Raw genomic sequence first — 22,174 nt, forward strand, 5'->3', positions numbered from 1 at the left:
AAAATAGTTTTCCTTTCCTGATATTATTTCATTCTATATTGTTTGGTTTTGGTATTGTGTATGATAACACACAATAGAACCATATATTTTGTTTTTAATGAGGAAGTGATACCAAACTTTATTCTATGGGTTCTGCTTGTCAACCAGTTGACAACTGAGTGGATGACATAATGACATATAGTCTAATGTTTTGTTGAGTGAACCTAATAATCATACCTCTCAATCATGCCAAATATCTCGGTATTTCCTGGTTTTGAGGGCAAAAAAATGGGGTGTCATGAATTTCCGAAAGGCCCCTTCAAATCCTGATTATTTGGTAAAACACCTACTGTTATTTTCTTTAGGTTGTCACATGAAAATGGTTCTAAAGCATCTGTCATAAGATAATTATCCTACAAACAGGTTCATAGGTTTATAGGTAGGTACTAGGCTATTGGCCCTAGGGCCTATATAAGCCTAGCCAAAAAGTTACCCTGGCTTTCACCACCCAAGAAAATTATTTTCCTGTGCCCCTGTTGAGCAGAGCCACAGAAGTGACCCCCAGGGTGAATTCCCTATTTCCCATCCAATCATCAAGGTTTTTCTTGAAGAGTGCTAATGAGGAGCTTTGTTTGATATAGATAGGTAGTTTGTTCCAGAGTATGGGAAGTCTCTGGGACAGGAATCTATCCCTCCAGCATGTTCTGTTTATTGTGGTGACAAGGTTTAGGTCCCTAGAGCATGTAGCTTGGAGGGACTGGGATTTCTTTAAGTGGAGCACGTCCAACAGCTCTGGGTTTGACATAGCTTTATATGTTAGGCAGAGATCGCCTCTGAGTAGGCGATATGTGACGGAGTAAAGCTGGAGTTTTTTGAGACGGTCTGCATAGGGCATCTGTTTGGGGCTGGTAATCCTCTTTGTGAGATATTTCTATGGCCTTTCCAGTTATTGTAGATGTCTTCCGAGGTACATGCCAAAAGGGGCATTGTACTCTATAATAGGTCTAATGAGTGATGATTAGAGGGGAACAATTACCTCTTTTTTTCTGGATGAGAAACCTTTTGTGATGAGGTGTGCCATGTAGAAGAATTTTCTGAGTACTGTGGTGATGTGATTATCAAAGGAGAGACTACTGTCCACCTGTGTCCCAAGGTCTCTTATCACACTTTCGGTGTTAAGTAGACTACCGCCTATGTGGTAGTTCATGGGTATAGAGTTTTCACCAAAAGGGATGACAATTCACTTTTTGGCATTGAGCTTGAGGCCATGGCTTTGACACCAGGCATCTGTCTCAGTGAGGCCCTTTTGTAGGATGTCCACATTGTTAGGAGTTTTGATTATTGCTCATCGTTTGCAGTCATCTGCGAACTTCATTAGCCAAAGACCTTCTGTGTTAGCCTGTACTTCAGAGAAGTATATACCAAACAGGAGAGGACCCAGGAGTGACCCTGTGGTACTCCATTTGTCACTGGTCTGAAGTCGAATTTGGAGTCTGCTACTTTCACAGTGTGGGTTCTGTCAGTGAGCCAGTTGGCAACCCATCTTGTGACATAGGGATTTATACCTAGTTTAGTGAGTTTATCTATAATTCCAGAGTGGGGGACGGTGTCACAAGCCTTGGCAAGATCTAGATAGGCTGTGTGAACCACCTTACCCTCATCTATGGCTTTGGTGACTGCTTCAAAAAAGTCTATCAGGTTTAGGAGACATGATCTGCCTTTTACAAACCCGAACCGGGTGGGGTCCAGAGTCTGGAGATTACCAATGTCTTTGTTTATAAGTTCCATGATGATACTTTCCATGGCCTCGCAGACCAGGCTTGTTAGGCTAATGGGGTAGTAGTTCCCGGGGTCCGTGGTGGATCCCCCTTTGTGGAGTGGGATAACCATCACTGTGCGCCATTCAGTGAGCACAAAGCCTGAGGTGAGGCCATGATTGAACATGGTACTTAGGTGGGGTGCCAGTTCATTCTGTAGTTCGTGTAGAACGCAGCCTGGGATGTTGTCAGGTTCCATGGATGCTGTGTTCTTGGCTTTGGAGAGTGTGGTTTTTACCTGTGCAGCCATAATTACAGGAACTTTGCATTCTCCCGGTATAGAGATGGGCCCTTTAGGGGGTGAGATGGGGGTAAAGTTAGCACTGACCCTATCTGCCAGAATGTTGGAAATATCAGTTGGTTCTGTATATTTAGTGCCATTGTGCTGTAACTCAGAGCAGATCTGAGTGTTGCCATTGAGATTCTTGACATAGCTATAGAATGCTTTGTGGTTGTCTTTAGAAACAGTGGCGATTCTGTTTTTGTAACTAGTTTGGATGATTTTATGAGGGATCTTAGCTTCTTACTGAGGCTGACCAGGGAGTTCCACCAATCATGGGATTTTATTCTTTTTTGCAGCAGCATCTTGGTTCTGTTAGGGATAGCACAATCCATGCACTCGTGTAAGTGCTTATAAAGTGCATTTGTGCAGGATTCAGCAGTTGTACCTCTATTGTCCTTCAGCATGGGTGTAGTGAAGTTTGCCACTTCTGTCTTAAGAAGTGTGAAGTTGGCTTTGGAGAAATGTTTTATGGTGGTTTCCCTAATGGGGGGTGGGGGCGGGATGTGGATATCTAGGAAGATTAGCTTGTGGTCGGATTTGACCAACGATGAATTTATCTCTGTTGTGGAACACTGTTCGCCCATGTTGGTAATGACCAGGTCTAGGATATTGCTGCCCCTGGTGGGGGTGTGGATAAGTTGATCCAAGGCATTAGAATTTATGAATTCCAGAAAATGTTGAGCAAAAGTGTTGGTACATGAGTAGTTTTCCCAGTTAATGGTGGGGTAATTGAAATCGACCATTATTTGGGTGTTAGATTGTACCCTAATATTTTCCAGTGTATCAAGAAATGAGGAGTTGGAGTCCTGGGGCATGGTGGTGGATCTGTAGCAAATTACAATTTGGATTGCAGTCTTGCCCACAGTTAGTTACACTTGGATAATCTTGGATGCATTATGCTGAACAACTAGCCTGGAGGTGTGGATATCCTTAATGAATATGGACACTCCTCCGCCTTTAGTGTTTCGGTCCAGGTTAGGTGGCCGAAAGGTGTGGTATGAATTATAGCCTGGTAATGCAGGGGTGCTCTCTGGAGCCTTGAACCAGGTCTCTGTCACTGCACAGATGTTGATGTTCTCCATTTTAAGGAGTGCCTCAAGTGAGTGCATTTTGAGGTTGAGACTTCTAGCATTGAGTAGCATTACCCTCAGCTTTTGCTTACTTGTGCCTGTTACGGTGGAGAATTTGTCATTTGAACCTTGCCTAAAAAAGGCACTATAAGGGTGGCAAGAGCCTTAGCCAGTATCCAGAATCCCAAGGATGACAGGTGCAGGCCATCTCTGGAAAAGCATTGTAGTCTGTCGATCATGTCATCCCAGGCAGACAGATACTGGATCCCCTTAGAATGACACCAGAAGCTTAGGCAATTGTTGAAGTCAATCATTTTGTCCTTGTATTGTGGTATCATTCTGGGTGATGGCAGGATTCTGCTCAGGGCTAGGGTCATACCTGCCTGGGCTACAAGATCGGAGAGCTCCTCCATGTCTCTTTTCATGTAGTGCATGGAGGTACATCTCAGCTCATTCACGCCAACATGAACAATGACAGAGTCATATTTGTACTTGCTGTGGAGTGACTTGAGTGCGTGTGTTATGTGGCGGATCCTGACACCCGACTGGCAGCTGACAGTAACTTTCTCCTTGTTTAGCCTGATGAGTGTGCCTGACTATAGAGTCACCTATGACTAGAGTGTTGGGTATGTTGTTATGCCTTATGGGCTGTGGTAGGGTGGCACATTGAGTTTGTGGGCTATGTGTCATTGAGGTTGTGTTGGGGGGGGTGGAGGTTGCTTGAGTTTCTGCTTTGGAGGTCTCTGTTGCTTGGGCAGATTTTTATTGAGAGCCTCCATGAAAGTAGGTGTGTGTTTTGTTTTTCTATGTGTGTGTTTTTGTGGTGTAGGTTTTGTGGGACTATGTAATGAGTGTGGTGTGGTGCAAGTGTTTACCCTCTCCTCTTGACTGTCTACTCCAGTCTTGGGTGAATAGAGCTTTGCTTCCAGTTTGGATTTATAAGTGCATCTCTCACAGATTGTAGGGTTGGGTGGTAGGAGGAGGGGGTTGTCTGTGTACATGAGGCAATAGCTGCATTGCCCGAAGATGCCCAGATTCATCAGGTAGACAGAGGAAAACACCGGGAGCTAACCCATAGACATACCTGGATAGGTGCTTATTTATTAAGTACTAAAAACTGTTTTCCTGTAAACAAGTGAGGAAAGTTGAGTGCTGTAGTAATTTGTAGCTTATTTAGTGCTTACAATGAGTTCTGAATAAGTGCTGAGCTCAAAGAAACAGATTTGAGTGCTAAAACTAAAAAAACTGTCTAGTTCTAAGGGAAAATTTGAAGAGCAGACTTTATACCACTGGGAATATTTTAACCCTAGCTAAGCGGCGATGTATAAAGTGTATTTCTTTTTTTAATATAACAGTAGCAAATGAGCAAACTGATTTAAGCAAATTAACCAATTAACCAATAAAAAGCTAAAAACTGATGCCCCGTTCCAGCAGTCTTCGATCTGACAAGTTCTAACTGCACACTCCTGCCACTAGGGTGCAGAGGAACCTTCTCCAGAAAAAGATGGCCTGGATTAGTGCTCAAGTTATACAAACAAAGCTAGATTCAGCAGGTCTGAATCTAGTCTTGTGCTACAGCAAACAAGACGTACCAATTTCAGAAAGAAACAGTTCAAATAAGCAGGCACAATAAGCCCTTAACCAGAAACTCCCAGCTCAGAAGGACAGAATCTACCCACTCCTCCCACAAGAGTGCAGACCACACCTTCTTAATGTAAAATAACTGGCCTTAACCCCAAGTGCTTAAACCAGAACGTATACATTTTTAGAATAACAGACACTAAGCCTTCAATCAGCAACCCCCAACTTAGAAGGATGTAGGCTACCTGTTCTGCCACAACAGTGAAGACCACAAACCTTAATGTGAAACAACTTGGGGGTAAGCCAAAGATGTTAAAATGTAATATACACATCATATTTGTATCACTCGCTATTCATTTCTCCTAGACTAAACTTAGGCAAGACGGCACAGCTTATGTTATACTGTAACAAAGGGACTGCAGGCCTGGGAGAATGCTGCTAAGTGTGCACCTTAGTCATCTGGGGTAAAAGCAACTTTTTTGGGGAGCAACGACATCCTGAGCAGGATGAAGACAGAACCAGTTCCTTGTGAAGGTAAATGCAGCCCTAGATCTTATTCTTTTAATTGAATTCGGAGTGTGCATGGTTTTGTTGCTTGTTTTTTATTTTTTTGCCTTTTTTTTCAGCCAGACAGTTGCAGGAGCATAAGGAGGTCCAGTTATTGCTTTTCACCCCACCCGCCACCTGCGCCTTTGCTACCCCAAGCACTTTGTTGCCCGATCTCCTACAGGCAAATCAGACTCTGTAACGAGGAACATAAAATAAAGTAAATCTGAAACATGCTACTTTACTGAGAAAAATACTTTGTCAGGTCAAGCAGCTTAGAAAATAATTTAACTGTTTCCATAGAAATCTGAAAAAGCAATTGGAACTCCTGCATTTCAGCCCAAATAAAACACTAAAAACAGTATATTCTCTATGTATAAAAATACCTTGTCCTTATTGTATTACTCTGTTCTGTACTTTACCCCCAAGTAATATAAAATATAAAACTATAGTCACCCGGCCCATGCAGTTACACTGTAACTTCTCTTTAACGTCATGTGAAGTGTTCATCACGAGCAATCAGCTGACTTGGTGTGTTGACCTATCTACTCACGACAGCCATCTTGTTGAGGTCTCTCTGAATTTGTGATGTGACAAGAAAGAGTGCTGTTAAGAACAGTTAGGTAAAAAGTAATGCCTTCTTTATAAACACACACGAAACACATGACACTTAAGATCTGTATGTACATACAGTGTGGAAATTTAATTGTTTGCTTATGTCAGGAATCAGTTTGAATAATGGTCAGGCTTAAACAAAAACATTCCAGGATTACAACTATGTATACGGAATACCGATCCCCACCCCCACCCCCATCTCAAAATCTTTACTGACATAAAGTGGAGAAACTGTAATTCACTGTATGTGAAGGTTTATTCCTTCTAATCCTTCTAATCAATGAAAGAAATTGCCTTTGGAAGTGAGTGTGCAGTGTTGTAGTGGTTAGTACTGTCACCTCACAGCAAGAGGTTCTCTGGTTTGATTCTTGGCTGGGGGTGCCTTCTGTGTGCAGTCTGTATGTCCTCCCTGTGTTTCCATGGGTTTTCTCTGGTGCTACGGTTTCCTCCTCCCACGTTCCAAAGACATATATTTGAATTGTTTCTTTGATTAAGAGCTAAAAGATATGCATCTGGACCATTTCTTTGATTAAGAGCTACATTTTTACTATGCATGTGTGTTATTTATTAGTACACCTTGGTTACCAAAGCTTCCCCTTTGAAATAGTTATGAAGGGCATCCACTTTGCTGTCTGGTTTTGAAATCCATCTTTTTTTTCCCCCACTGAATGTTTGTGAGGTAGTTTAGGCATTTCCATTACTTTCTGAGTTTTTTCCCACCTTCACTATCTAAAAGGGACTGCATGCTGTCAACCACAGGGTTTTGCTTACTGATACAGGTCATTCTTGAGTACTGGTGATTTATTCATTGGAAAGGATATGTGTGGGTATTGTGTTGTGTTGTACTTGTCAAACAGCTGCATGAAAGTGAACTGTTTTGTGTTATTAAAGTTTCTTAAATAATTATCCTAGATCAAATACCTCTCAACTGTCCAGATTTTTGCAGAATACCCAGATTTTCTCTCATTCTTTTGGTATGGTCTTCACAAAATTAATGGTTTTCTGGTAAATTACTGAGGAGTGAAGTCAATGAATAATGACACACATTTGAGTTTGACTTTATATCATTCAGAAAATGCATGCTAACAGAAAACCTGTTATTTATAATTATAAACCTTATAAAAGCAGTATGTAAAGTCTGTCCATATTTTTTGGCCTTTGTCTCCCCTTATTTTTAGGCTTTGTCCAGATTTCTTGTGCTAAGAAGTTGAGACTAGGGTATGTTTCTCCAGAAAATATGGTAAACTGTTAGTGTTTTCCCACTTATTTTATTTCATCTTTTATAACCAGTTATCTGCTTTCAGTACTTTTGTTGCTAGTTTGATATTGGGAAAGTAAGAGTAGGTGAGAGTGTGTCCCCTCCCATTTTAAACAGCAAACTCATTGTCACACAAAAACAAACAATCATTAACGTTTTTCTGCCATTTTCTTGGATCATGCTCATCAAGCTTCACTTTTGCATCCTAGAGGAATAAGATGAATGAGGGAGGGGTGGATGCTTGAAATTCACTGTGGTATTTCAACAGATTAGATAAATTTACAGCTTTCTTCTGTCACATTTTTTATTTAAGGTGATGTAAAATGCAAAGCATTCACCTTAAAAATGGATGTCTGAGCCTGCACTCTGATATCACATATCAGCCAAGGGCTTCCCACATTAAACTTAATTACATTTTCTTCTACTAAAATAATGTGTAGGAACCTAAGAGGTGTTTCACTCAGGTACCCATCTTCATGCCTTCAGTTTGTAAAGAGTACTTAAATTGTACACACCATGTGTCACTTACCATTGTCATGCATTGGGCAACCAAAGCTTGGGTGAATGTGGGAGATGTTTATGCCTGGTCTTCTTTTACATCCTTTTTGTGAGCAGGAAGATGCTGAGGGAATTTAAGCTGTCCTACTTCCAAAGTGGAGGACTTGTTATCATTTCGTTCTTGTTTTCTATACCTTCTAAGAGACACTTAGTTATGTACCTAAAATATACTGCCTGAGGTTACACAACAGTATACACGTTTCCCCTCCCACCTCAATATGTCACAGAAATGTGTGTGCCATAAGTATGTTTTTCATTACATGGAAAGCCAGGATGACTGGTATGAAAACTGACAAAAAAGGCTAAAGAAATATTACATTTACTGTGGAATATTGGGGACAACTAACCAGAGCCCTCGTTCAACCAAATAATGCAAATGAACTGGATGGAAGGGAACAGCTCACACCCAGTTCAGTTTTCATGTGTGAAGGCAGGGAAGAGCTCAGTCTCTGAAGATTTGGAGAGGAAAATGGAGGCAGGATTAGTGTAGAAACACATCCTAATGGTGTCTCCTACCACAGGGTTTGTTTGTTTCATTACGCATTCAAACACACTTGGGAAAAGTAGTCATTCATTTTCTGGGACACTGGGCTACTCACCTCCTCATTTCATTTAAACTGTACTCAGTGTCGGATATAGCCCCTGAAGAAATGTTGATTTGACCTATCATGGAAGATTCCACAGAGAAGTAAAAAGAGCACAAACAGAAATAAATATGTGGCACTATGGCACAGTGGAAAGCATTTTTGCCTAACGGCAAGAGGTTTTCTGTTTTCATTCTTGTCTGGGGTGCCTCCTGTCAGAGTCTGCATGTCCTACCTGTGTTCACTTGGGTTTTCTCTGGGTGCACCAGTTTCTTCCCACATGCAGTAGGTGAATTGAACAGTGTAAACTAACTATAGGTATGAGTGTGCATGCAAGTGTGTTGTATGGAAAAAATCTGTTGCAGGGCTAGCCACTCAGTGCTATGAATCTTGGCTCTAGATGACTATCATTGTTGAAGTGGCACTTCAACCTCATGTACAAAATGAGAAAAAAACAATGGATGGATGGATAGATGGATGGTTAGAATGAGAAATAAAAAACAATGTAGAAATGTTAGCAGTGGCAAGATGACTGTATAGTGGAGAATCATTCATAGTAATGTAGCTGAAATCTTGATTTTGCTCTGTATTACTTATTGGCACTGTGTTTATGACAAGCTGCAATATTTTCATTTTAACTGAAATGTAATGCCCAACATACTTCTTTGTTCTGTGTGTGGTCAGCAACAACATACATCTTCAGGCAGACAAAACTAATGTGCAGCTGCTTTGCTTGGAAACTCTTTGTGTGGTACGTACAGTTCCCAACTGATGTTGTCAGTGTTTATTTCCAATAACAAATATGCTGCTGTTTTGTACATCTTTGGAGCTGGATAGCCTTCTCCTGTCCTGTTGTAGTTTGAAGCCTACTTTTTATGTTATCAACTATTAGACTGTAACTAAACTATAAGTGAGTGGTTCTGGTATTTCTCTGATAAGTTCACTTCAATGTCCTGACTTTGAGCTTGATTTTGTTCTTATTTTTCTTTATTCGTGCATTTGTTGACCTGGTTAGACCCAGTAGGCAAGTAATCTTTTTTCAAGGGAGACCTGAGGTGGCATTCATACTGACTAGGGGATATTAGGCCAGGGCACCACAGAACTCCCCCTACTCTTTTTTGTTTTTTCTATAATGTATTTATTTACATTTGTTGACTGGGAGTGTCTGACTGGACGTAGGTCCATTTTCAGCGGAGGCCCGGGGAGAAAAGCTCCACAGTTAAAATAAACAGACAGTAGTTACATTGAATTACATAGTGATTAACAATTTGATTAACACAGCAATTAATTACAAACATATTTACAGATGAAGAACATACTACATCAGTAGACAACTACAATCTTTATCTGTGAAGTACATAACAGACATTAACAAATGTTACAATAAGAAGTTCCTGCTATATAATAAGTACTAGACTTATGAGCATCTGAGCTTGCTATAATCAAGGTAGTTAGTGGGGTGGAAAGAAAGGTAGTGGTTGGATGGGGTGGGTGATATTAGAGTGGGAGTTGCAAGGGTATAGCCAGCATGTTTTTAGGTGTGCTTTTAGTAAAGTTTTGAAGTGGGTGCATGATGGTACGGAGGTAATTGTGGGTGGGAGAGAGTTCCATAATTTGGCTATGGCACAAGAGAATAGTGCTTCACCAGCAGAGTTATTGGCTTTAGTGATCTGCAAGTGATTTTTGTTGCTGGATCTTAGTGGTCTGGTGGTGCGATAGGGTTGGAGTAGATTCTGGAGGGATGGGACATTTAGTGGATGGTTTACTAGTTTGTGGGTGAGTGAGAGTTGATACCATTGAAGGAGGTGAGGGAGTTCAAGCCAGCCCAGTTCAGCAAGTGAGAGACAGTGGTGACTACGGAAGGATGCCCCTGTGGTGAATTTGGCAATTTTGTTGTAGCAGGTCTCTAGCTTGTTTAGATCGCATTGCCTTAGGTTGGTATATATTGGAGAGGCATAAAGTAGGGTGGAGATAAGGTGGGAATTTGCTATTGAAATCTTTGCTGCTTCGGTGAGAAGTTGCTTATTTCTGTATAATGCTCCTAGTTTTTTGTGGACTTTTTTTATGGTCATGAATATGTGAATGTCAAATTTTAGTTTATTGTCTATTTCCACTCCTAGCAATTTGATGTGTTCAGTTGGGTATATAGTGGTGTTGTTTTTTGCTGTGATGTTAAAGTGAGAGTTGTTCTGAGTATGTTTGGTGGGTTGGACGATGAGTAGTTTAGTTTTGTTTGGGTTGAGTATTAATTGGGCATCGGATAACCAAAAGCTTCCTGTGTGACATTTTGCAGTTTGGGTAGGGACTGGGCTGAGCAGATGATGGTTGAGTCATCTGCATGTTGTATGAGTGTGCCATGTTTGGTGGCAGAGGCTAGATTATTGGTGTAAACAGAGAAGAGTAGGGGTTCAAGGATGGATCCTTGGGGAACCCCTATGGAGACAGGTAGTTGGGGAGATATGTCATTCTGCCATACAACAGATTGTTGGCGGTCAGACAGGTAACTCTGAAACCAGTTGGAGACCGATTGAGAGAAGGATAGGTTACTGAGGACAGAGATGAGTTGTTTGTCTGGGACCATGTCAAATGCTTTAGATAGGTCAAAGAAAGTAGCAGAGGAGAGATAGCCATTGTTTTTATGCTGAAGGATAGTGTTAGTAAAGGAGAGTAAGGCAGTGGTGGTGCTATGGTTTGGTCGGAAACCATGCTGACTATTGGAAAGGAGGTTGTTAGTAAGGAGGTAGTCTGAGACCTGAGAGTATATGCATCTCTCTAGTATTTTGGAGAGTGGAGAGAGAATAGCTATGGGGCGGTAATTGGTTAGTTCTGTGGAGGGGCCGCCTTTGTGGAGGGGAATTATATGTGATACTTTCCACAGTGTGGGAACGTAACTTTCTGACAGAGATCGGTTAATCAAGATGGATACTGGGTAGGCCAGAGCATCAGCTGCGATTTGTAGGTATTCACTTGGGAGGTTGTCTGCTGCCAATTTGGTGGGCTTAAGTTTAGTTAAGAGTTTTTTTGTGTTGGAGGTAGGTACAGGAGAAAAAGAGAAGGCAGTGGGGAGATTACTAGTTGAAGGTGTGGGTTGGAGGGGAGAGGGGTTGGTTTTAGCTAGTGATAGTATGGTTTGTGTGAAGTGTGTGTTGAATGAGGTAGCAATATTTTTGGAGGAGTGAGGGATGTTAGGAGGAGGGGTACTGACTTTACCTGGGTGCAGGATGGAGTTTATGGAGGACCAGAATTGTTTGGGGCTGTGTTGGGAGGAGTCTAGGGCAGACTGGTAGTATTGGAATTTGTCCTGTTTTATTAGCTTTTTGACCCTAGTGCGTAGTCCTAGGAATTTCTGTCTATTTGAGGGGGTTTTGGTTTTGCGCCAGTGCTCCCAGGCTTTATCTCTGTTTTTCATTTCTGACTTAGTGGTTTTCTGTAGCCATGGAGAGGGTTGTGCTTTGGTTTTGGAAAGTCTTATGGGGGCATGGTAATTAAGGATGCTCAGGAAGGTAGTATTAAAAAATTCAACTGCGTCATCAAGACTGAGGTACTTTAGAGGATGCCAGTTACATTCTTTGAGGGATGAGGTGAATGTGAGTGGGTTAAAGTTTAGTTTTTTATGTATTTGACGGTAGATGACAGGTTTAGCTTGGTATAGGTATTTTTTGAGTAGGAATGTTGGGGAGTGATCACTGAGGCTATCTGATAAGCAGCCTGTTATATATGACTGGGGGCTCTTACTGACTAGTATCCAATCCAGGGTAGTGTGCTTGCTGGAGTTTTTATTTATCCTGGTTGGCGACTGGACTAGTTGGGTGAAGCCATGAAGATTTACATGATGGGTTGGATGGTTGCCAGAACAGGATTGCCAGTCAATATTGAAATCACCTAAAATTATAGTTTCTTGGGGGCGATGGTGGGTAGACCAGCTGAGGAGGTTTTCTAGTGGAGGGATGTTCTGGCCAGGTGGGAAGTAGCATCCAGTTATGCTGATGGTTTTATTTTGGTTTATTTTGAGGTTGGTATATATTATTTCTTCATTGCCTGTTTGTGGAGCTGATGATTTTAAGATCTGGATGTTTAGATGCTGTTTAAATATTATAGCTATACCGCCTCCTTTCTTGTTTAGTCGGTCTGCTCTTAGTATGCCGTAACCGGTAGGGAGTATTTGCTCACTGGTAATGTAAGGTTTTAGCCAGGTTTCTGTCAGGATGACTATATCTGGGGAGTACAAGTCTATGGTGGCATGGAGTTCATGGACTTTCTTGGATATACTTCTAATATTTAGGCTTAGTAGAAGGAAGTCACTTGGCTTTCTATTGGCTGTGATATGGGAGAAGTTGTGGTTTCTAGTCTGATTATGAGGATTGGGGTTGGAGATGGTAGGGCCAGGGTTGGGGTGGATGTCTCCACTTAGGGCTAGTTTTGATATGCATGAGGTTATTAGTTTTCTCAGTTTTTGAATGTGTTTGATTATTAGGGAAACTTTATGATTGTGCTCTGTGGGTAATAGATATGATGGGAGGGTTACTATGTTAACTTGTAGGGGTGCTTTATGTTTGAGTAATATTGTTGGTAGAATATGTGAGGGGTGCATAGGGATAGTTCTTGAGTTGGTGGGAGGGGAGCTGAGTGTGGGTGAGACATGAGTGGTGGTGTGAGTAGTAGTGCAGTGGTAGTGGTTAAGTGGGGGAATGATGGAGCTTTAGTAGGATATAAGATATGCAAGGAGAGTGCATGCAGTGAGCACAGGTAAGGTATGCTTGTACATGTTAGTTGAGGAGGTGTGATAGTAGTGAGAAGATGGAGGAGGTAGTGTTGGGTTAGTGCTGTGGTTGGCTACTGGAAAGATGGGAGGGGTTTGTGACTGTAATAAAGGTAGGACCACTGAGGGCGGGAGGGAATAGTGGGCAGGGTGGGGAGCGGAGTGGGTAGAGACCCTGTTAGTAGTTCTTATGAGGGGCTGGAAACAATCAGGTAACAGAATAAACTAGTAAATGAACATATGATAGTGACAAAGGGTGGTTGTAGTTTTAAAAATGGTGCCTGCCACAGGTAATATTTATTAACTTTGGGATTGGCTTAAGGTAATAAACAGGGAAGGGGGGAGAACAAGGGTGTGTGCAGGCAGTTCTTTTGTACTGCTGTTAATGAGCCAAAGTAAAGACAAGTTTGTGTTTAAGAAACAATCAGAATTGACCAAGGACTGCTCTGAAACTGTAAGTAATTTCTTAACCATTTCTCAGGTGGAAAAACAGGATAACGTTGTATCAGTAGGCTACTGTAGTCTCAGTTTAAATTAACAAACGCACAGTATTGATCAGTTATGGATGCTATTTGCTAACAAAATGGAATAAGAGAGAAAGTGGAAGATGAGTGTGTGTGTGTGTGTGGGGGGGGGGGGTACTGCTTACAAGCCAAAGCAGAGTGCTCTCCAGGGGAAAAAATGAATATTGGCTCAAACAGGTAGACACATACTCAAAGTTAACTGCAGCTGTTTGTAGACAGTTCAGACCCGGAGTATAAGCACCATAAGATGTTTTATAGCCACCTAAGCTACAACCAGTTCTGACAGATGGGGCCTCACTTTAACATTTCCTCTTTAATTTCCTGCTTGGTATCTTCTGGGGACATTTTCATGCTGTTTAAGTCAGCATGTTACATGTGCAGGAGCAGGCTGCCTTTAGACAAGGCAATTATCCATTCCAGCAGCTGTTCATGCAGGTATTTAATTACTTTAAGTGTATGCACTATAATGTCATATTGTGAAGAAAGGAAGAAAAGTGAAAGCTACACCACTAAACTCTTTTTGCCTTAGACGACTGTTTACTCTGTGGAGATATGTTTCTGTAAACCAGAAATATGAGCCTATTTTATGTGTGCAGCATCCATCCTGTGTTAAATCTAGATAATCAGTGATAAACCAGTCACAGTGTGCAGAGAATTATTGCCACCAACTCTAATGTAAAGGATTACAACACTTTTATTAGTAATGGTTTCAGCAACAGAACAGGTATTTCTGTTGCAAGATAATTTTGTTTACTACTTTTTATATTACATCTACAGTGCAGGATAGTGTATAAATGCACCTAAAATGCAGAGCTCTATCTACTCCAACTACAGTCTGCAGATCACATAGACCAGGACTGCCCAATCACGGCCTTTATGACTTCATAATATAATATGCAGTTCTAAATGCACTGTTGTGTGTTCTTCTGCTGACTCGTGCTGCTTAGCAATATTTTTCCTCTTTTACCAGTCTGCTACACTACTATTTCCCAGTTTATGACTGATGATAAGTAATGTTGAGCTGCTTGACTCTCCAAATACTGCAAATATGTATTTTAGCCATTGCCACTTTAAGACTATCATATAGCATAGCCATTTTAAGAATGGCAATATCCCATAATACATTATATCTATTATCTAGTGCCTAGGACCAGTACATTTGCAATGGGTGAACAGTTATTATCCTACTGGGCTGTAAGTTAAAATTTAATGCTATTCCGCATTAGGTAAGCAACAAAAAGGGCCAATTTCTGATGTACAGTTTGTAGACTAAAGGTATGTCCTGAGAAATGTGAATGTTATGCCCTCATCATGTGAAATCTCATTTTTCTTTAATGGCTTTCATTATGGTGATAACATCCTGATAATCAAGAAATGTTACATAGATAGACAAGTCTTGGTGTGGATTTTACAGGTCATGATGTGCACATTCTGTTTGGATCAATTCTGCCTTTTTGTTGGGCAGTAATTGAAGAAAAATATTTTGTACTGATTCTGTCACAATGGATTCTGGTATGCCTCTTATTAAAATGTTATTTTGGTCACAACAGAAGTGCTAGTGGAATTGGACTAGATGCAAACAAGGTCAGAGCAGTAGCTAAGTTACAAAATCTATCTAGTGTGACTGAACTAGGTCAAGCCCTAGGCATGATTAACTTCTTGGCCATGTTTGTGGCAGAACTTTCAACTATGCTACAGCCATTAACCAAGCTGTTAAAGAAAGACACACCCTGGCTGTGACGAAATGCTCAAGCCTAAGCATTTGGCAGAGCAAAAGAAATGCTGCCAACAGATCCAGTGCATATAGTGATGCCACTAAACCAATGATTGCGAGTGATGATGCTAGTAGCTACAGCCTAGGTGCAGCATTAGTCCAGTTTGCTATATCCTGTTGTCTATTGCTCCAGAATGATAACTGATACTGATCATCACTATCCACAGATCAAGAATGCATTGCATGTGTGGGGATGTATGAGAGATTCTTCTGATACCAACTTCAGGCTGACCACAAGTCATTGGTTCCACTGATTAATTCCTGTGATCTAAACGAAATGTCACCCAGATGTCAAAAACAGTAAATGAGATTGAGAAAGTTCAATGCAAAGCAATACATGTGCATGGAAAACAATTATTTGTAGCAGATATGCTATCCAGAAACCCTATATGTGAGCAGCTGCTTTCAGATACCAAAGAGGATGTTGACACCTATATATAGAGTACACTCAGGGCTCTAACCCATCAAGAAGAGGAGGAAATAGGTGGGGGTTGAAGAAGATGAATGGCAGTGCCTCAAAACAGCATGTGTAAAGGCTACAGAACAGATATGTGGCTGAGCCAGGTATGGAAATAAGGTACATAAGAAAAACTGGTGGTGGAATACAAAAGTCCAGGAAGCCATCAAAAGAAAGAAGAAGTGCAGGAAAAAATGGGAGATAGAAAAGATAGACCAGACTAGGAAGGAATACTGGTTGGCTAACAGTAAGGCTGGAGGAGCTGCAGTAGAAAAGAGCAAGGTACCAGATGCACTCTACCAACTTCTGGAATGTGATTAAGGTACCAGAGGCACTCTACCAACTTCTGGAATGTGATTAAGGTACCAGAGGCACTCTACCAACTTCTGGAATGTGATTAAGGTACCAGAGGCACTCTACCAACTTCTGGAATGTGATTAAGGTACCAAAGGCACTCTACCAACTTCTGGAATGTGATTAAGGTACCAGAGGCACTCTACCAACTTCTGGAATGTGATTAAGGTACCAGAGGCACTCTACCAACTTCTGGAATGTGATTAAGGTACCAGAGGCACTCTACCAACTTCTGGAATGTAATTAAGTGGATGACACAAAGACAGAAAGTCAGAAACCCTTCATAAGGGATGCCAACAATGAACTACTCACCAATCCACCGGACATCAAATGCAGATGGAAGGAATATTTCCAGCAGCTTCTGATGGAGAAACCCCACAGAAGCTGCACTGCCCCAAACACATCATATGCTGAGAAAAGCAGAGGAGCCCACCCTAGAACATCACTAATGAAAATGAAGTCAGGTAAAGCAGCAGACTCAGATGAGGTCACAAGCAGATATGATCAAGATTTTGGGTTAGATAGGGGAGAAATGGCTCCTGAGAGTACTCATAGCAGTATGGAGAGAAAGACGTATCCCAAATAACTGGAGAATAAGCATACTAGTGCTAGTGTACAAGAACAAAGGGGACATTCACAATTGTGGGCCGTATAGAGGTTTCAAACTCCTGTCACATTGCATGAAACTTCTTGAGAGGGTGAATGATAAATGATCATGCAGAGTAGCAGAAACTAAGATGGGAAACATGGAGTTAGGATTCAGATCAGGTTGCAGCACAAGCAACCCAATGTTTGCAGTCAGGCAGATACTTGAGAAGAAGCTAGAAATGAGAAAAAAGGTATTCCTAGACTTGGAGAAGGAATATGACAAGGTCCCAGGAAAGCTGATTTGGGTAGTCCTGCAGTGATTCAAAGACCCAGAAACATCAGTCAAATTAGTGCAAGCTATGTACAAAGACCCAATGGCTCAAATACAGAGTTCGGTCTTGCAGAGGGGTTCCCAGTGGGAGTGGGTGTGCATCAGGGTTCAGCTCTCAGCCCACTGTTGTTCATACTGGTGATGGACTACATCAGCAAACAGGTTGGAGGGGACAGATCAACAAAGTTAATGTATGGAGACAATGTGGCATTACAGGCAGACTCTGAGCCAGCCCTTCAACAAACAGAAGGAGAATGAAACACAAAACTGAAAGCACATGGTATGAAACTGAGTACAGATAAAAGAGTTTAATGGCAGCAAATGGTAAAAATCAGAAGAAGCTGAAAATTGAGAGAGAAGGGAAAATAGTGTAGCAGGTTAACAGCTACAAGTATCTGGGAGGATGGCTGAGGAGAAGGGAAGTCTGAAAGAGGAGATGAAAGCTAGAATCAGAGGATCTGTAGCCAACTGGCACAGAGTGTCAGGGGTAGTGTATGACAGAAGAATGTCAAAGAAGCTGAAAAGTAAGGTGTAGAAAACAGAGGTGTGACCAGTACCACAGTATGGTACAGAAACTTGGACAGTAAAGACAGAGCAGTTGAGGTACCTAGAGGTGAGGGAGATGAAGTACATCACAGCAATTCCTCTTGTGCAGTAAGCCAAGGCTGCAATGTATGAAGTGGTCATACTGACCCTTCAGCCAGCACACCATTAGGGAGAATGGGATGCTGTTAGAATAATAGGTGGTGGTTATGGTGGAAGGGGTTCTTATGGTGTCACAGCTATCATTATTTACTATGACCACTTGTAATCCACTGCTGCTTACTGAAGCTGCCATATTGCCCTTGTCAACATCATTTTCCTGCATTTGTCTGCAGTACTAATAGGAAACAGTAGTACCACATTGACACAAGGTGGTATGCAGATCCTGATTGTTATGACAAATGGGGGCATTCCTGATATTTATTACACAAAGTCTGAAATACTGCTTAAAATGTACAGCAAATAATACAAGTAATTTGGAACAGGCAGAAGAGGGACAGGACTCAAAAAGTGCCACTGGAAAAATACATTTATGAAAGATAAAGATGTCAATGAGTGTAAATAAAGTGTTGTTGTTGTTGTTGTTTGTCTTTTGGCTTTTCCCGGTTAGGGGTCGCCACAGCGGAACTCCGGTCTGCTAATGATTGGCAGTAGATTTTCATGAACGCTGAGGTGCCAGCTCGACGTCCAACCTTCAACGAAGGCACACCCATTTACGCATGTCTTTCGAATGCCCACCCAACCACGGGGAGGACATGTAGACTCCACACAGAAGGCACTCCCCACACTCCAGCCGAGAATCGAACAGGAGAACTTCTTCCTGTGAGGCAACAACTCTACCACTGCACCACCGCAGATATAAGTGATTTAATGAAGTACATAGTGAGAGGTTTCATTATGATGGAATCTTGACTCTCCACGAAGGCTAATGCTGAAGGCGTAGGGAGAATAGAAAAGATTTACTTCCAGCTTTATTATGTGTCCATGTGCATTTTTTCATTTTTGGATGCTAAACATATGCATATTGAGCTGCATATCATCAGCTCCTAAATCATTGCAAACCACGTGTCACAACTGACCCAACACAACTCCCTTCCAAGAGTGACCATGAGTCCTGCGGGTGGGCAAGTCCTATCTCTGCATTTAAGATTGGCCTAGTGACTTAATCTGTGACTGAAAAGAGTCCTGGAAAGACTGCTTTAGTGAGCCAATAAACCAAGCAAACAAATAAATCTAATATATTAATCATGTGCTGAACCTTCGGACATTTTAATGATAAGAGATACGCAGGAAATAGTTTAATTACCTTAATATAAGTTTTACTTCCATCCCATTATTCTTCTGTGGCTTTTCTCATTGATTTGGAGATTATTTGATTTCAGATCTTCAGCACATATCTGGGATACTCAGCACAATGTGGTATTGTGCTTATCACTGCTGTGCACCATTTATATGCGCAGGCAGGAATAAAAGTCCAACACAACAATGTTAATTAGCTGTACCTGGTAGACATCTGACAGGAGGTGACCAAGAGGCATCCTCACATGTTTTTCAAAGTACCTCCATTGACTCGTCAGCCTGGAGGAGCAGTGGTTGTACTCTCCAATCCCTGCTCGGTCACAGATAGCATGCCCATCAAACCTGTGAAGGAACTTCCTTTCTGCTGCTTGTATCTGTGAAGCCATCCTTTCAGTTACTACTTAAACTTTATCCCAGCTGTGGCTAGAGAGACAGACTGACCAATGAACTGGGCCCTTCATTCTATGAACCAGCTCTCACTTCACCACAGGCTGTCACAATTCCTGCAGAAGTCCCACTACTCCACTGCTTCACTGGCCAGTGTCCTAATTCCCCTTTGCCTTCACTCATAAACAAAACCCTACGATACTTAAATTCCTCCTGTTTGAGTAGCTGCTCACCTCTTACCCGCAGACAGCAGTCCACTTTTTTACAGGATAGATGCATGACTTGTGATTTAGAGGGGCTGATTTTAATCCCATCTAGGTCACATTCAGTAGTAAACTGCTGAAGTGCTTACTACCAGAGATCCCAGTAAATTATAGGTTAGCAGGACCTCATCTACAAACCACAAAGATGTAAACCTCATCTCTTCAGCAAGCATACTCTCTACAGCTCAGCTACACCATGATATTCTGTCTCTGAAATCATGAACAGAAAGGGAGCTAAGACAAACACTTCATGGAGTGCTATACCCACCATGAACATATTCCTTTTATTTATTTAGTGATTGAAATTTGACTACCAGGAAACTCCAACTGGGTAGGTGCCGATTTTCACCTGCAGTCTGGGGAGAAAAGCTCCAAAGTATGACAAAAACCTTTAAAGAGCAAAAATTTCTAATCTTTAAAATAATACAAAAATATCTATATTTTAAATAATTATACCAAATTAAACATAATGTGATAACATTAGATAAGAATAAATACTACATATATGACAATGATTTAATATTTACAGAAATTTTAGCTACCTTCAGTGGTGGCTCCAAGTTCCTTTTTGTGCCAGGACATAAAAGGGGCACAGTAGGTAGCTGGTAGGACACATTGGACATGTGAGAAAAATAGCAAAACACTATTCCAGTAAAGTATACAATATGGGCTACATAGTAACAACTGACCCATAATCCATTGTTAATAAGAAAAGACCATTTCCCTAAAAATAACAGGGAATATGCCATAATCCTACCAATCATAGTGGTGTTCACAACACAGGAATGTGCCCTAATGGAGAGATGAGGAACTCCACAAGAAAAGGAGATTAGTATTGCTGGAACTGAATTCATTCTCAGGTCTTGGTGAGTACCTTCATGTGGTGGACCCTGTTTTTACAAAATCACACCAAGACGACAGTGATATATAGACTTTATCTTAAGGAGCATATATCATTTAGAGAGGTAGGTTAAAAATAACTCCCTAGATAAAAATGTTCCCCATCCTGGTGTGCACACTGGTGCCAGGATTGGAAAAAATGACAGTACAGAATCCTCAAGACATGGAAACATTCCTACAACATGGTTAGGCCAGGCTCAGGGGGAGGACTCACCCTCTTGTAGGAGGAAGTAGTAATCTACAAAACAAAAAAAAACACAAAAACGAATAAGCCAAAAAAGAGCCTTTGAGGATAAGAAAGAAATTACGTATTATAACTAATATGCAAGAGGTATAAAGAGAAATATGGACATTGGAAACAAAAAGAGATCTGATACAGTGTAATATTTATGCAAAGGAGAAAGCCAAACTAATCAATAAAAAAAATAGCTCCAAAGATATTTAAAGAGAAATACAGGTAATGGAACCCAGATATGGAAAATTTCATGACACAAAATAAATAAATAAATAAATAAGAACACAAAGGGGGAATGCAGAACAGAAGATTAGTAAGGTAAAAATTATGCAATAGAAACTGAAGCTCTGAATACCTGTAAAGTGAGTGATTTAGTGTAGAAAGTCTAACACAGGTTATGCCATCACATGATAGAACAAGGAGTCCCCAAATTAAGGAGAAACAGGTGGAGTGGGAGACATATGTAGAAGAAATAATGGACATGGCAAAGTAAAAAAGATTTGATATGGTATAATATTTATGCAAAGGAGAAAGCAAAACTAATCAAGATGAAAAAAACAGCACCAAAGATATTTGAAGAGAAATACAAGCAAAGGCAAATGGATATGAAAAATTTCACAATACAAAAAATAAGAAAACAAGGAGGAAAAGAAGATTAGTAATGGAGAAGTTACAGAAATAGAAACTGAGGTTATGGATTACCTGCAAAGTGTAGGATTTAGTTTAGAAAATCCAACTCAGGTAACATCACAACATGATGGAACAATGAGTCCCAAAATTAAGGAGAAACAGGTGGAATGGGAAACATCTGATCAGTTGCCACATGAAGATGCTCTGCAGCCTTCAGTAGAAAACCGGTATGAAAAGTTTAGTTGGAGCTGCACAGCAAGGGAAGAAGCAGGAAACAGTGGCAACTCTGATGCAGGCAATGTTGTGGAGTGATAGCCCAATGAGTTCCCATATTTAATTTATTTATTTATTTATTTTATTTGACATTTGTTTACCAGGAAGTTCCGACTGGACTAGAAGTCTTTTTTCAGAGGAGGCCTGAGGAGAAAAGCTCCAGTTACAAAAAAAAAAAAAAAAAACGGATACCATACAATAAAACAAGTGACAATAATAACATTTTACAAAAAAGTATATAAAAAACTGAAATGCAGCATACATTGATCTAGCTAAAACAGAACAACAATGTAAAAAACATCTGAGTAGGTCTAGGCTAAATATAATGGTGCACATTCAGATAAAACATCTTGAGTACTAAATTTTCATATACAAAAAAAGTAGTTGCAAGAGAGAGGTGGAGGATAGATGGAAATGATATCGTCATCCAGGTGCTATGCATTGGCAGAAACAGTTGTTGGATAGGTGTTCCTTAAGGAGATGTTTGATGTCGGATGGGTTTGTGTGGTATTTATGATTTGCTGAGGGGATGGTAATCCATATTTTGGCTATTTGATTAGAGTATA

The sequence above is a fragment of the Protopterus annectens genome, chromosome 3.part0 (assembly GCF_019279795.1).
Source record: "Protopterus annectens isolate FY-2018-M chromosome 3.part0, PAN1.0, whole genome shotgun sequence".
Lineage (NCBI taxonomy): Eukaryota > Metazoa > Chordata > Ceratodontiformes > Protopteridae > Protopterus > Protopterus annectens.